Source organism: Nuphar pumila, chromosome 10 (assembly GCF_984573655.1).
Source record: "Nuphar pumila chromosome 10, dmNupPumi1.hap1.1, whole genome shotgun sequence".
Lineage (NCBI taxonomy): Eukaryota > Viridiplantae > Streptophyta > Magnoliopsida > Nymphaeales > Nymphaeaceae > Nuphar > Nuphar pumila.
In genome coordinates this window covers 7,937,958-7,950,370 of record NC_143258.1, presented here as the reverse complement: position 1 = coordinate 7,950,370, position 12,413 = coordinate 7,937,958, and positions in this window count along the sequence as shown.

The following is a 12,413-nucleotide window of genomic DNA, read 5'->3' as shown; positions in this document are numbered from 1 at the left end:
CCCATATCCGTATACAACTTTATGTATAACATTATTTCCCAAGTCATGGTAATTGTATGAGAGGTATCCTTACTAGAATGATTTCAAAAAATCAACTTATGTTCCTTAAAGGTAAGGATATTCGAGAGAGTATTTTACTGTCTTATGAGATTGTTGACTCAATTGTGAAGTTAAAAATTCCAGCTTGTTGCTTGAAGTTGGATTTATCCCAGGCATATGATAGAGTTTCCTCGAGATTTCTTGAGTTTCACTACTTGGGTTGGACTTACATCCTATATGGATGCATAGGCTGATGGTATATGTCCTCGTTTAGAGTTTTGGTGAATGGACTATCGGGAAATAAATTTATGAGCAATGAGGGCATAAGACACAAGGGGACCCCATTTTTCCTTATCTATTTTTGGTAGTCATGGAAAGGCTTAATTTGGGCTCACAATTGAACCGATATTGTATTTTCTCACTATGAGAAGCAGGTATCCTATTTATTTTTTGCAAATGATTTCCTGTTTTGTAAGCCGGCGGAGGAACAAATTCAGAACATTAAATCTGTTATGGGGGAGTTTGAGGCATCAGCTGGGATTAGGGGTGGCAAAACCTGACACGACCCGCCAACCCGACCCGCCAACCCGCCTCTTAGGTGGGTTTGGGTTGGGCTAAAGCCAACCCGTTTAATAAATGGGTCGACCCGCGTAACCCGTTTATTAAACAGGTCGGGTTCGGGTTGGGGGTATGTCAACCCGCCAACCCAGATGACCCGTTCGGGTGGGTGAACCCGCCAACCTGCCAACCCACCAACCCGACCCGCCAACCCGACTTGTCAACCAGCCAACCTGACCCGCCAACCTGAGAACCGTTTACCCGACCCAACCCATTTATTAAATGGGTTGGCGGGTCGTGTCGGGTTAACCGTTTATTAAACGGGTCGGGTTCGTGTTTGCCACAGCCGACCCATTTAATAAACGGGTCGGTTCGGGTTGAGGTATGCTGACCCGCCAACCCGTCAGGTCGACCCGCCAACCCGACACGATTGCCACCCCTAGCTGGGATGAAGGTAAATGATGATAAATCAGCTATTATTTCGTTTAATACTGATGCTCATTGAGCTGGTCGGTTTGGAAGCTTCTCTGGGTGGCAATTACAGGAGTTTTCCATAAAATGTGTTTTCCATTGTACATTAACAAATTGAAAGATATGTGTCAGCATGTTGTCTCCAAAATTCAGCCGCATATTCATTTTTGGAAGGTGAAGTTGTCATATGCAGGAGGGATTTTACTTATACAGAACACATTTTTGGAAGGTGAAGACGTCTAGTCAAGTAATTCCATTTGGGCTGATTTTATGATATCTAAATATTTGTGGAATAAGAGCTTTTGAGGAGCTAACTCTCTTAGAGGTTCTGGTGCATGAAAAAGAATAATGTGGGGCTGGTAAAAAATTGATATGTTTGCAACTTTGCATCATGTAGGGTATTGGATGAATCTTTGTCTAGGTTCTGGACGAACCCATGGAATGGCCCATCTTTGGTATCTCTTATTTATAAGAGAGATAAATTGTGTTTATCGAATCTCAATAAGCTTACAGTCAGAGAAGGGCTTGATATTTTTGGTACTTGTATTTATGCGCCTTTTCTGGTGTTCGATGATATATTGCATAGATTATATTTGTTTAGTACGTCTGAAATTAGGTATACTACAAGGTTCAGTTCTGTGACAGAATGCAGTTATCTTAATCACAGAAAATAAAATTTAGAAAAGTGGCTCTCACAATTTAGAAATGTTTTTCAGGTGATATTTAAAGGGTTTGAAAGTAGACAGGTGAAGCTAACTAACTACAAAATTTGGGATTTTTCTATGGTAAGTTTAGAATTTCTACAAACCCACAAGTACAGGGAATTTATGGTTTTGAGATAGTTCTAGAACAGGGTATGTTTAGGATAGGCTTTAGTAAATATAATGGTTCAGCTGCTATCGAAATTCAATTTCAAAAGATCAAAATTCTAGCAGCAAGTAGACTTCTTTTGCAATCCTCACTCCAAATTTTAGGATTTTGCCTTATTTCTTTCCTTCTGAACTCAATTTTTAAAACAAATCAAAAATTAGTATATAGAACAAGAATAGAAACTGGATCTAAATTTGTACCGACTTTCATTACACTTCTTGATCTCACCACAACTCCAATTTGAACAAATAAAATTCTAAATTCAAACACAATATCTGAAGAATCTATTCTCTAAACTTCAGCTACAGATAGGGGTGGCAATTTCTGACACGACCCGCCAACCCGCCTCTTAGGCGGGTTCGGGTTGGGCTTAAGCCAACCCGTTTAATAAACGGGTTGACCCGTGTAACCCGTTTATTAAACAGGTTGGGTTCGGGTTGGGGGTATGCCAACCCGGCTGACCCGTTTAATAAACGGGTTAGGCGGGTGGATCAACCCGACCCGTCAACCCGACCCGCCAACCTGCCAACCCGATCTGTCAACCCGCCAACCCGACCCGCCAACCTGAAAACCCGTTTACCCGACCCAACCCATTTATTAAATGGGTTGGCGGGTTGTGTCGGGTTACCCGTTTATTAAACGGGTCGGGTTCGTGTTTGCCACAGCCGACCCGTTTAATAAACGGGTCGGGTTCAGGTTGAGGTATGCTGACACGCCAACCCGACCCGATTGCCACCCCTAGCTACAGATGATACACAACCAGTTCCTAGTAATCTAATCTTTCAAATGTGTTTTTCAGCAATTTCCTACTACAAACAAAACTTTTAAAACACTTTCCAGATAACTTATTGCTGGATTCTGGTGGAAAATGGCTGGGATTTCGGTGTCCTCACTCTACTAGATGTGATGATATATATATCTACGAGACAATCTGACCTTGTAGAGGCAAAATAGCACTCTGGTTTACTTAAATCAATCAATACAACTTGCTATAAAATAACGAGATATTGTTGGAATTTAACTGTTACAACTTCAAATTCCACCGAATTTATCTCCAATCAGTATATCTATTGAAATTCACTTCAATTCTATCAAGTTTTAACTTCACACTTCAATTGACTGATCTACCTTGAATAAACTAATTAAATTTCACAGTAAACTTTGAAAATCTTATCAAATTGAAGCCAAATTCATGCCAATTGACTTGATCTTGATGAATCGGCTTGAATCCTCTCTGATTTGATCAATTCAACGTCTGATATGCTTCTTCACGATCTAAACACTATAAAAAGTCTGATATATGCATATCTCTTATGAATTGTAGAACAACACACAAATTCCTCCAATCTCCACGTGAAAATAGGATAATTTTTGGTATTTTTGTTATTAATATGGGTTGATCTTTGCTCTAATACAAAATGTTACAAGTCTCAAGCATGTAACCTTGAAACTAGGTGTAATTAGAGGGAAATGGGGGAGAATTAAGTAAGGAGAGGTTGAACGGCTAAGATTGTGGGAGATTTTAGATGGATTGAGATGATTGGTTATGATGAAATGATGAGTACGAGATGATGATCTCTGGATCTTAGATAGATCGGAGCCCTAGAGTCTCTCTAATACTAGGTTAGAGCCGATCCTACAGTACAAGAGTAGGCCAAGGGAGCTCAAGAAGAGTGCTCTATTTATTATTTGTCCAAAAGATTAAGACTACATGTCTTATAGACTCCCTAAGTCAAGACCTCCTCTAGAGGGTACACAAGGCATATCTATTTACAAGACTTCTCAAAGAAGCTTTTCAAAAGATCAAAATACCCTTGTATCCCTTTTACATGATTATTAAGCCCACTTACAAGCTAAATGGACTAAAATACATATCCCATGCCCAAATCTAAGTGGATCCAGCTCAAGCCATGGGGATTTTAACATTTTAAGTTTTCTATTTCACATAAAACTTCTACAAAATCGTGCCTTTCAAAAAAAAAAACTTCTACAAATTCTTGGTAAAGCACTAGACAAAAAATGTAAAGATATTAAAAAAGAAAAATTACGTGATATGCAAAAAAACTCATATTTTTAATGATATTGTCCCAAGATAAATGAAAATATCATGTTGTATTCATCTAAAGGTAGTAGTATCACGTTGTTTTAAAAATATCACGATATTTTCACCATTAAAAATGGCAATTAAAATATCACTTTTTTGTGATATTTCCAAAATATCACTGATATTTGTCGTACAAACTAGTTTACACCAATTTAGTGGGTCTGGAGCCACTAGGGTCATCATAATCCCACCGCAATGGGCTCCCTCACAAGCTACATGGTCTACTATATGGCCATTTTTGGCTAGGTATCCAGTGACATGACCGGACATCTGACATACATGTGAACATTCATCAACCATCTATACAAGAGACCTAAGCGAAGGCCTCTGCGACTTAGCTTCGGGTAGTCACAAACACCAAAATGGAGGTTCGGAACACCTACAATGCATATTTATAACCAAAAACCAAAACCCTAACCTAAAATGGATCTTTGGATAGATCCAAAGTTCCAAAGAAAATAAAATAAAATTATAAATACGAATTTAGATCTAAATGGGTCTTTTGGATCTTTATTATCCCTCTATCTTCTTCTTCTTCTTAATGGACCCTCCTGATTCCAACAACATGGATGCTTCCTTCTCCTCGAGTTGGGAAGAGTTTGGCACCAATGAACACAGGAGATTATATTCAAGCATCTCCATTACCTCTTCGTCCTGATCAGTATTCCTACTTTTTGTGTTTGCCACACATTAAGATCATGTTGATTGCACTGTCCTACAATATGAATTGTAACACGATCTAATTTTTTTGAAATATAAACCCTAGAAATGTACCTTTCCATGTTTTGTGATTTGATCTTAGTCACTTGGCTTATGTATATCAGTTGATAGAACTCCATTATGTACTCTTTGACGAACTTAGAGCCTTGACAAAGCAATATATATTGCATGTGGACCTGTAGGGTATAATTTGGAGAAACAAACTTCTCATGCATGTATCTTGCACCTCTCCTCCCATATATAAATCATTGGCAATTTCTGATCAGCTCGAGACTGCTCTAGCTATAGGGTTGCACATGAGCCAAGCTTAGGCTCATATCATTCCAAAATACATATATTCTGGCTCGTCTCAAGCTCGAGCCAAGCTTGAACACCTTGTGTACAAACTCGGCTCTAGTCAAGCTGAAGCTAGCTTGGGCCGAGCCTCTTTAAAAAAACTTTGAAATGATTGTGTAGAGGGTGGGATTCGAAACCTCCACCTCATGCACAAATGTCTAACACCCTATTCACTTGGATGAATTCTTCCTTTGTGTATTTTACCCAAGAAAATATCTACATATCTTAAAACTAGTCACTATACAACCGTGTTAGCCGAGATTAATGGGGCTAATCAACCATAATTGAGCTCAAATGCATGATCAAGATAGACTCGTTTATGTTTAATGGGCCTGAGCACTTGTTCAGACTCGGATCATTTACTTACTCAGCCAAGTCCAGGCTGGGCTTAAATGAGTCGAGTTCGAGCTAGCTCAGCTCATTATGCAGTCCTATCTAGTTGTGCCTAACAAGCTTGTGCTAAGCCTCATAAGAAATCCGCAGCCTACTTTCAAGTGAAGAACTAGTTTGAATCCAAGTTAATTCCTCCAAAATTTTGGGAACTCCATCTTCACCCTGAAAAAGTGATCATACTCCTGTCATCCTATGTAAAATGGGTCCATCTGTATAGGGAGACCCTGTCTAAAACTGCGTGTTAACACTGGTCTCTAGCACCTTCTTGAAACTAATATAGATCTGGATATCCCACAATAACTCTTCGCCCATTGTAGTCCTCAGTACGATAGATCCTGGAAATAGGTGCACTGATGTGGAACTAGTTTTTTTTTTTTTTGAAAGGCAAGCCAGGGTTAGGCAGACCCCTGCCAGTTACACACTATACCATTGAGTTTTGAACCTGCAACGTCCCAACACAATTAGGTGACGTGCACTAGTGTCTTTTGAGTTATTTGGGTAGGGCCTAGGACGGTTATCATAAGAGTAAGGGGACTGGTTTGGGTAGAATTGGATCTGGTTTAATGGGTAACAGTTTTGGTTTGGGTTTGTGTTTGATTTAGACAAGGGTTAAGACGGATTGGATAAAGGTCTTGGGTTGGTTCCAGTTAGATATGGACTGGATGAAGGGGCTCAATGTAGCCAAACAAGGCGGTGTGTGAGACAGCCAATCCAGCTCTACAATGGTAACTCTTCTGACATTAGTGTGTGCCTTTTCGGCTAGCAATTGGTTGTCTAGGAATGTTGTTGAAGCTGAGGTACCTGGAAGCGATGAGGAGCCAACATTAGGTTTTTGCTTGGTGGTTTTGGCATATGAGAGCAGATTACGATTTAATGAAGAATAATAAAAAAAATCAATACAACTCCAATATTCATCAACCATCTCTATACATGCCCTAAAATACATGTTTGTAAGCAAAAACAGAAACCCTAACCTAAAATGGATCCTTGGATGGATTCAAAGTCTAAAAGATACCCAACCACAATCAAATAAAACAATAAATAATAATCTAGATCCAAATGGATCCTGAATTTTCATTATCTCTCTATCTATTTCTTGTTTATCTTTTTAGTGGACATCCCTGGATCCAGCACCACGGATGCATTGGATGGTCTGTCAAAGGACACGAAAGATAGACAAAGACCAACGTACCACGGATGCATTGGGTTGTCTATCAAAGGACACTATGGAAGCAGATAACACAATTCGGTGCAGGTTAAATCAATTCTTTTGGATGTATATAAACGCATAGGACAATCCAATTCCCCTACCAAGATGGACCCATACCACCTTCCTAAAATTATAATCAATACTAAGCAACCCATGTGAGATCGCTTCGTAGCACAGTGGAATTTCTATAACTCTGCTGACACCAACCGTAAACAATAAAGAAAGATTAATTATCAGAAGTTTCTTGGTTCTACTGCAGCATCTTCAATGTCCTATATGACAGCAAAAGCTCAAGAGATTACCACCAATATCGGTGATGGGGTTCATGCTATGCTATGAGCTACACCGATCGGTAAAAGTCCTTAGAAGCCCATGTGAAATGATCAAGACTATTGATATGGTTGGGTCTAAACAGAAGCAGATGACAGAGATGAGTAAGTTCTGATTCTAATTTTTCTTGATAGTAAAAGTTCTTGAAAGTGAAGGACTTTGACGAAAAAGTGAGACCCATGGGAGCCAAGAGAGTCGTTGTCGCAGAGTGCAACAAAATTTTCCTTTTTTTAAAGAAACCACCTTTTTACGAAGCAAGTTATATGCCCCCCCGGGCAGTTAGCTACATGCACCACGCATGTGCGTCTCGTATCTCTATGTTTGTCACCATTAATTAGTGATGAAGTTTGATGCAGTTGCAAAGACTTAAGTACCCTTTCCTCTATTGGTACCAAAAAAAAATCTGCAATAAGGAAACTAACAACGATTAGTTTTCTGCCGTTTCATGCCAAATAGAGAAAAAATCTGAAAAAGTTATCAAAAGAATAGAGAAAGACAACTTTCTTTATCTTTTCAACGATACTAGGCCTGTCAGCAATTGACAAACAAAGACAGATATATGGCCCAGTTTAAATGCCTGAAAAAACAGAGAATACAAGCAACCGGATGCCTGTTTGCAGTAGAAAAAATGAAAAAAACGATAAGAATCACTAGATTCTGTCAAGGAATCACTGAGAAAGAGTGTCGGAAAGATAAACTGTCCTATCATGACATAAATTAGAGACATTTTTTATTTGTCTTTGGGTACATAAAACAATGGCTAAACAATAAATTTTGGAAATACACCCAAAAGAATAGAGAGAGTGCCAGATCTCAACTTTCCAACCAGATCTAAAACACCAGTAGACGATAAACGAAAGCTGCGATATAGTTTGGACAACAAAAACTATTAGGAGAAACAACACATATTTTTTGTGTTTTTCTGGTATTTCTTGCAATTTTGAGCACCTTAGGAATCTGACTTCACATGAAAAAGAACAAATAAAGTGTGGGAAATAACCTTTTTGACAACTAGAATGTGAAAAACAAAATGGATACGTTTGAGGACAAAATCAATTCATTGAAGGGTGAGCTTCTTACGGTTCAACAGATGATGAATTGTCCTCGACCAACTTTTGAGAACGTTGACTTGGAGGCTTCTCTTAAGCATGACCTAGAGAAAGCCTAAAGTCATGAGGAATCTCACTCGAGGCAGAAATCCACTGTTCAGTGTCTGAAAGAGGGTGATAGCAACACACATTTTTTGTATGGCTTCTGTGAAATGGAAGAAACGACATAATAACATAAACAAATTGCTTATTGATGGTGCATATTTGATTGATAGTCAACGCATCGAAGATGAATGCCTGTCTTACTTTCAGGGATACTTATCTGAAGGAGATAGGGTAGATTCTATGCCCTTTCATGAGGGTCCAACGATCTCTGGGACTGAAAATGATGCCTTATTTGCCCCAATGTCTGATAATGAGAATAAGCTTACTGTTTTGCAGACCAATGGAGAGAAAGCAGCAAGACCGAACAACTTCCCAGTGCTGTTAAGTGTTGGGATATCGTCGGTGGTGGTCTCAACTACTGTTAAAGATTTCTTTTGGAAGGGTAAGATTGTAAAGAACTTAAGTTATACTCTTATTGCTCTTATTCCTAAGTCCTCGGCAGTGGATCAGTTGAAAGATTTCGTACCCATATCCGTATACAACTTTATGTATAACATTATTTCCCAAGTCATGGTAATTGTATGAGAGGTATCCTTACTAGAATGATTTCAAAAAATCAACTTATGTTCCTTAAAGGTAATGATATTCGAGAGAGTGTTTTACTGGCTTATGAGATTGTTGACTCAATTGTGAAGTTAAAAATTCCAGCTTGTTGCTTGAAGTTGGATTTATCCCAGGCATATGATAGAGTTTCCTCGAGATTTCTTGAGTTTCACTACTTGGGTTGGACTTACATCCTATATATGGATGCATAGGCTGATGGTATATGTCCTCGTTTAGAGTTTTGGTGAATGGACTATCGGGAAATAAATTTATGAGCTATGAGGGCATAAGACACAAGGGGACCCCATTTTTCCTTATCTATTTTTGGTAGTCATGGAAAGGCTTAATTTGGGCTCACAATTGAACCGATATTGTATTTTCTCACTATGAGAAGCAGGTATCCTATTTATTTTTTGCAAATGATTTCCTGTTTTGTAAGCCGGCGGAGGAACAAATTCAGAACATTAAATCTGTTATGGGGGAGTTTGAGGCATCAGCTGGGATTAGGGGTGGCAAAACCTGACACGACCCGCCAACCCGACCCGCCAACCCAAGAAAATATCTACATATCTTAAAACTAGTCACTATACAACCGTGTTAGCCGAGATTAATGGGGCTAATCAACCTTAATTGAGCTCAAATGCATGATCAAGATAGACTCGTTTATGTTTAATGGGCCTGAGCACTTGTTCAGACTCGGATCATTTACTTACTCAGCCGAGTCCGGGCTGGGCTTAAATGAGTCGAGTTCGAGCTAGCTCAGCTCATTATGCAGTCCTATCTAGTTGTGCCTAACATGTTTGTGCTAAGCCTCATAATCTAGAAGACACCAATATCGTCTTACAATGCTCAAGGATCAAATACTATCAGAAAAAGAAATCTGCAGCCTACTTTCAAGTGAAGAACTAGTTTGAATCCAAGTTCCTCCAAAATTTTGGGAACACCATCTTCACCCTGAAAAAGTGATCATACTCCTGTCATCCTATGTAAAATGGGTCCATCTGTAGAGGGAGACCCTGTCTAAAACTGCGTGTTATCACTGGTCTCTAGCACCTTCTTGAAGCTAATATAGATCTGGATATCCCACAATAACTCTTCGCCCATTGTAGTCCTCAGTACGATAGATCCTGGAAATAGGTGCACTGATGTGGAACTAGTTTTTTTTTTTTTTGAAAGGCAAGCCAGGGTTAGGCAGACCCCTGCCAGTTACACACTATACCATTGAGTTTTGAACCTGCAACGTCCCAACACAATTAGGTGACGTGCACTAGTGTCTTTTGAGTTATTTGGGTAGGGCCTAGGACGGTTATCATAAGAGTAAGGGGACTGGTTTGGGTAGAATTGGATCTGGTTTAATGGGTAACAGTTTTGGTTTGGGTTTGTGTTTGATTTAGACAAGGGTTAAGATGGTTTGGATAAAGGTCTTGGGTTGGATCCAGTTAGATATGGACTGGATGAAGGGGCTCAATGTAGCCAAACAAGGCGGTGTGTGAGACAGCCAATCCAGCTCTACAATGGTAACTCTTCTGACATTAGTGTGTGCCTTTTCGGCTAGCAATTGGTTGTCTAGGAATGTTGTTGAAGCCGAGGTACCTGCAAGCGATGAGGAGACAACATTAGGTTTTTGCTTGGTGGTTTTGGCATATGAGAGCAGATTACGATTTAATGAAGAATAATAAAAAAAATCAATACAACTCCAATATTCATCAACCATCTCTATACATGCCCTAAAGTACATGTTTGTAAGCAAAAACAGAAACCCTAACCTAAAATGGATCCTTGGATGGATTCAAAGTCTAAAAGATACCCAACCACAATCAAATAAAACAATAAATAATAATCTATATCCAAATGGATCCTGAATCTTCATTATCTCTCTATCTATTTCTTGTTTATCTTTTTAGTGGACATCCCTGGATCCAGCACCACGGATGCATTGGATGGTCTGTCAAAGGACACGAAAGATAGACAAAGACCAACGTACCACGGATGCATTGGGTTGTCTATCAAAGGACACTATGGAAGCAGATAACACAATTCGGTGCAGGTTAAATCAATTCTTTTGGATGTATATAAACGCATAGAACAATCCAATTCCCCTACCAAGATGGACCCATACCACCTTCCTAAAATTATAATCAATACTAAGCAACCCATGTGAGAAGGCTTCGTAGCACAGTGGAATTTCTATAACTCTGTTGACACCAACCGTAAACAATAAAGAAAGATTAATTATCGGAAGTTTCTTGGTTCTACTGCAGCATCTTCAATGTCCTATATGACAGCAAAAGCTCAAGAGATTAGCACCAATATCGGTGATGGGGTTCATGCTATGCTATGAGCTACACCAATCGGTAAAAGTTCTTAGAAGCCCATGTGAAATGATCAAGACTATTGAATTGGTTGGGTCTAAACAGAAGCAGATGACAGAAATGAGTAAGTTCTGATTCTAATTTTTCTTGATAGTAAAAGTTCTTGAAAGTGAATTACTTTGACGAAAAAGTGAGACCCATGGGAGCCAAGAGAGTTGTTGTCGCAATGTGCAACAATTTTTTCCTTTTCTTAAAGAAACCACCTTTTTACAAAGCAAGTTATATGTCCCCCCCCCCCCCCCGCCCCCGGGCAGTTAGCTACATCTCATGTTTGGGGGCCCAAAGAGCACCACGTATGTAAGCATGTGCGGCTCGTATCTCTATGTTTGTCAGCATTAATTAGTGTTGAAGTTCGATGCAAATGCAAAGACTTAAGTACCCTTTCCTCCATTGGTACCAAAAAAAACAATGATTGTAGAAAAAGAGTGGTTGCAAAGACTTAAGTACCCTGAAGATAGTTATTTAAGACTCAGTCCCTGCATTGCAGGATTATCCGAGAAAGGAATCCCCCGTGGAGAAGGCCATGAACATCAACCATCTCTCTCTCCCTTCTCTTTCTGCTTCTGTGCACATCCAGCAGATGATCCTACACTGCTCTATCAAGCATCGGTTGACCTTCACACTGAATGTAGCATGGTTCGACTTGATGATTTGTGAAGCCTGATTCATATTTTGTTCCCTTACAAGAGTGGGGTTTGGGGGCTCCCCCGGTGTGGGTAGCATCGTTCAACTTGATAAGTTGTGGAGCCTAATTCAGAGTTTTTGCCCTTACAGAAGGGGGGTCCGGGGGCTCCCCCAACGCTGGTCCCGCTGTGCGGTCAGCGGGCGGGGGTTCATGGGGGGCCGCGCCCCCCCGAACCAAATTTTTTTTGGGCCTTGTATAAATTTTTTATTTTATTTTCCTCTTGTAACTATCGAAAAAGAGCAATAAAATGTTTGGTTAATCGTGGTGCTCATGTTTCCTTTGGTTGTTTCTTGCTCGAGGTTTTTGTAACACCCTTTCCCATGATTTTTCTGTTTTTTTTTTGCTTTGCGATTTTCGTAAATCGCTACTCGAATTGCCATTTTTTTGTTGTGCAATTTTCATAAATCGCTACTCGATTTTGCGATTTGCCCTTTTTTCGCTACGTGATTTTCGTAAATCACTACTTAATATAGAGATTTACGAAAATCACATAGTGATTTATCATTTTTTTTTGCTACGTGATTTTCGTAAATCACTACTCGATATAGCGATTTACGAAAATCACATA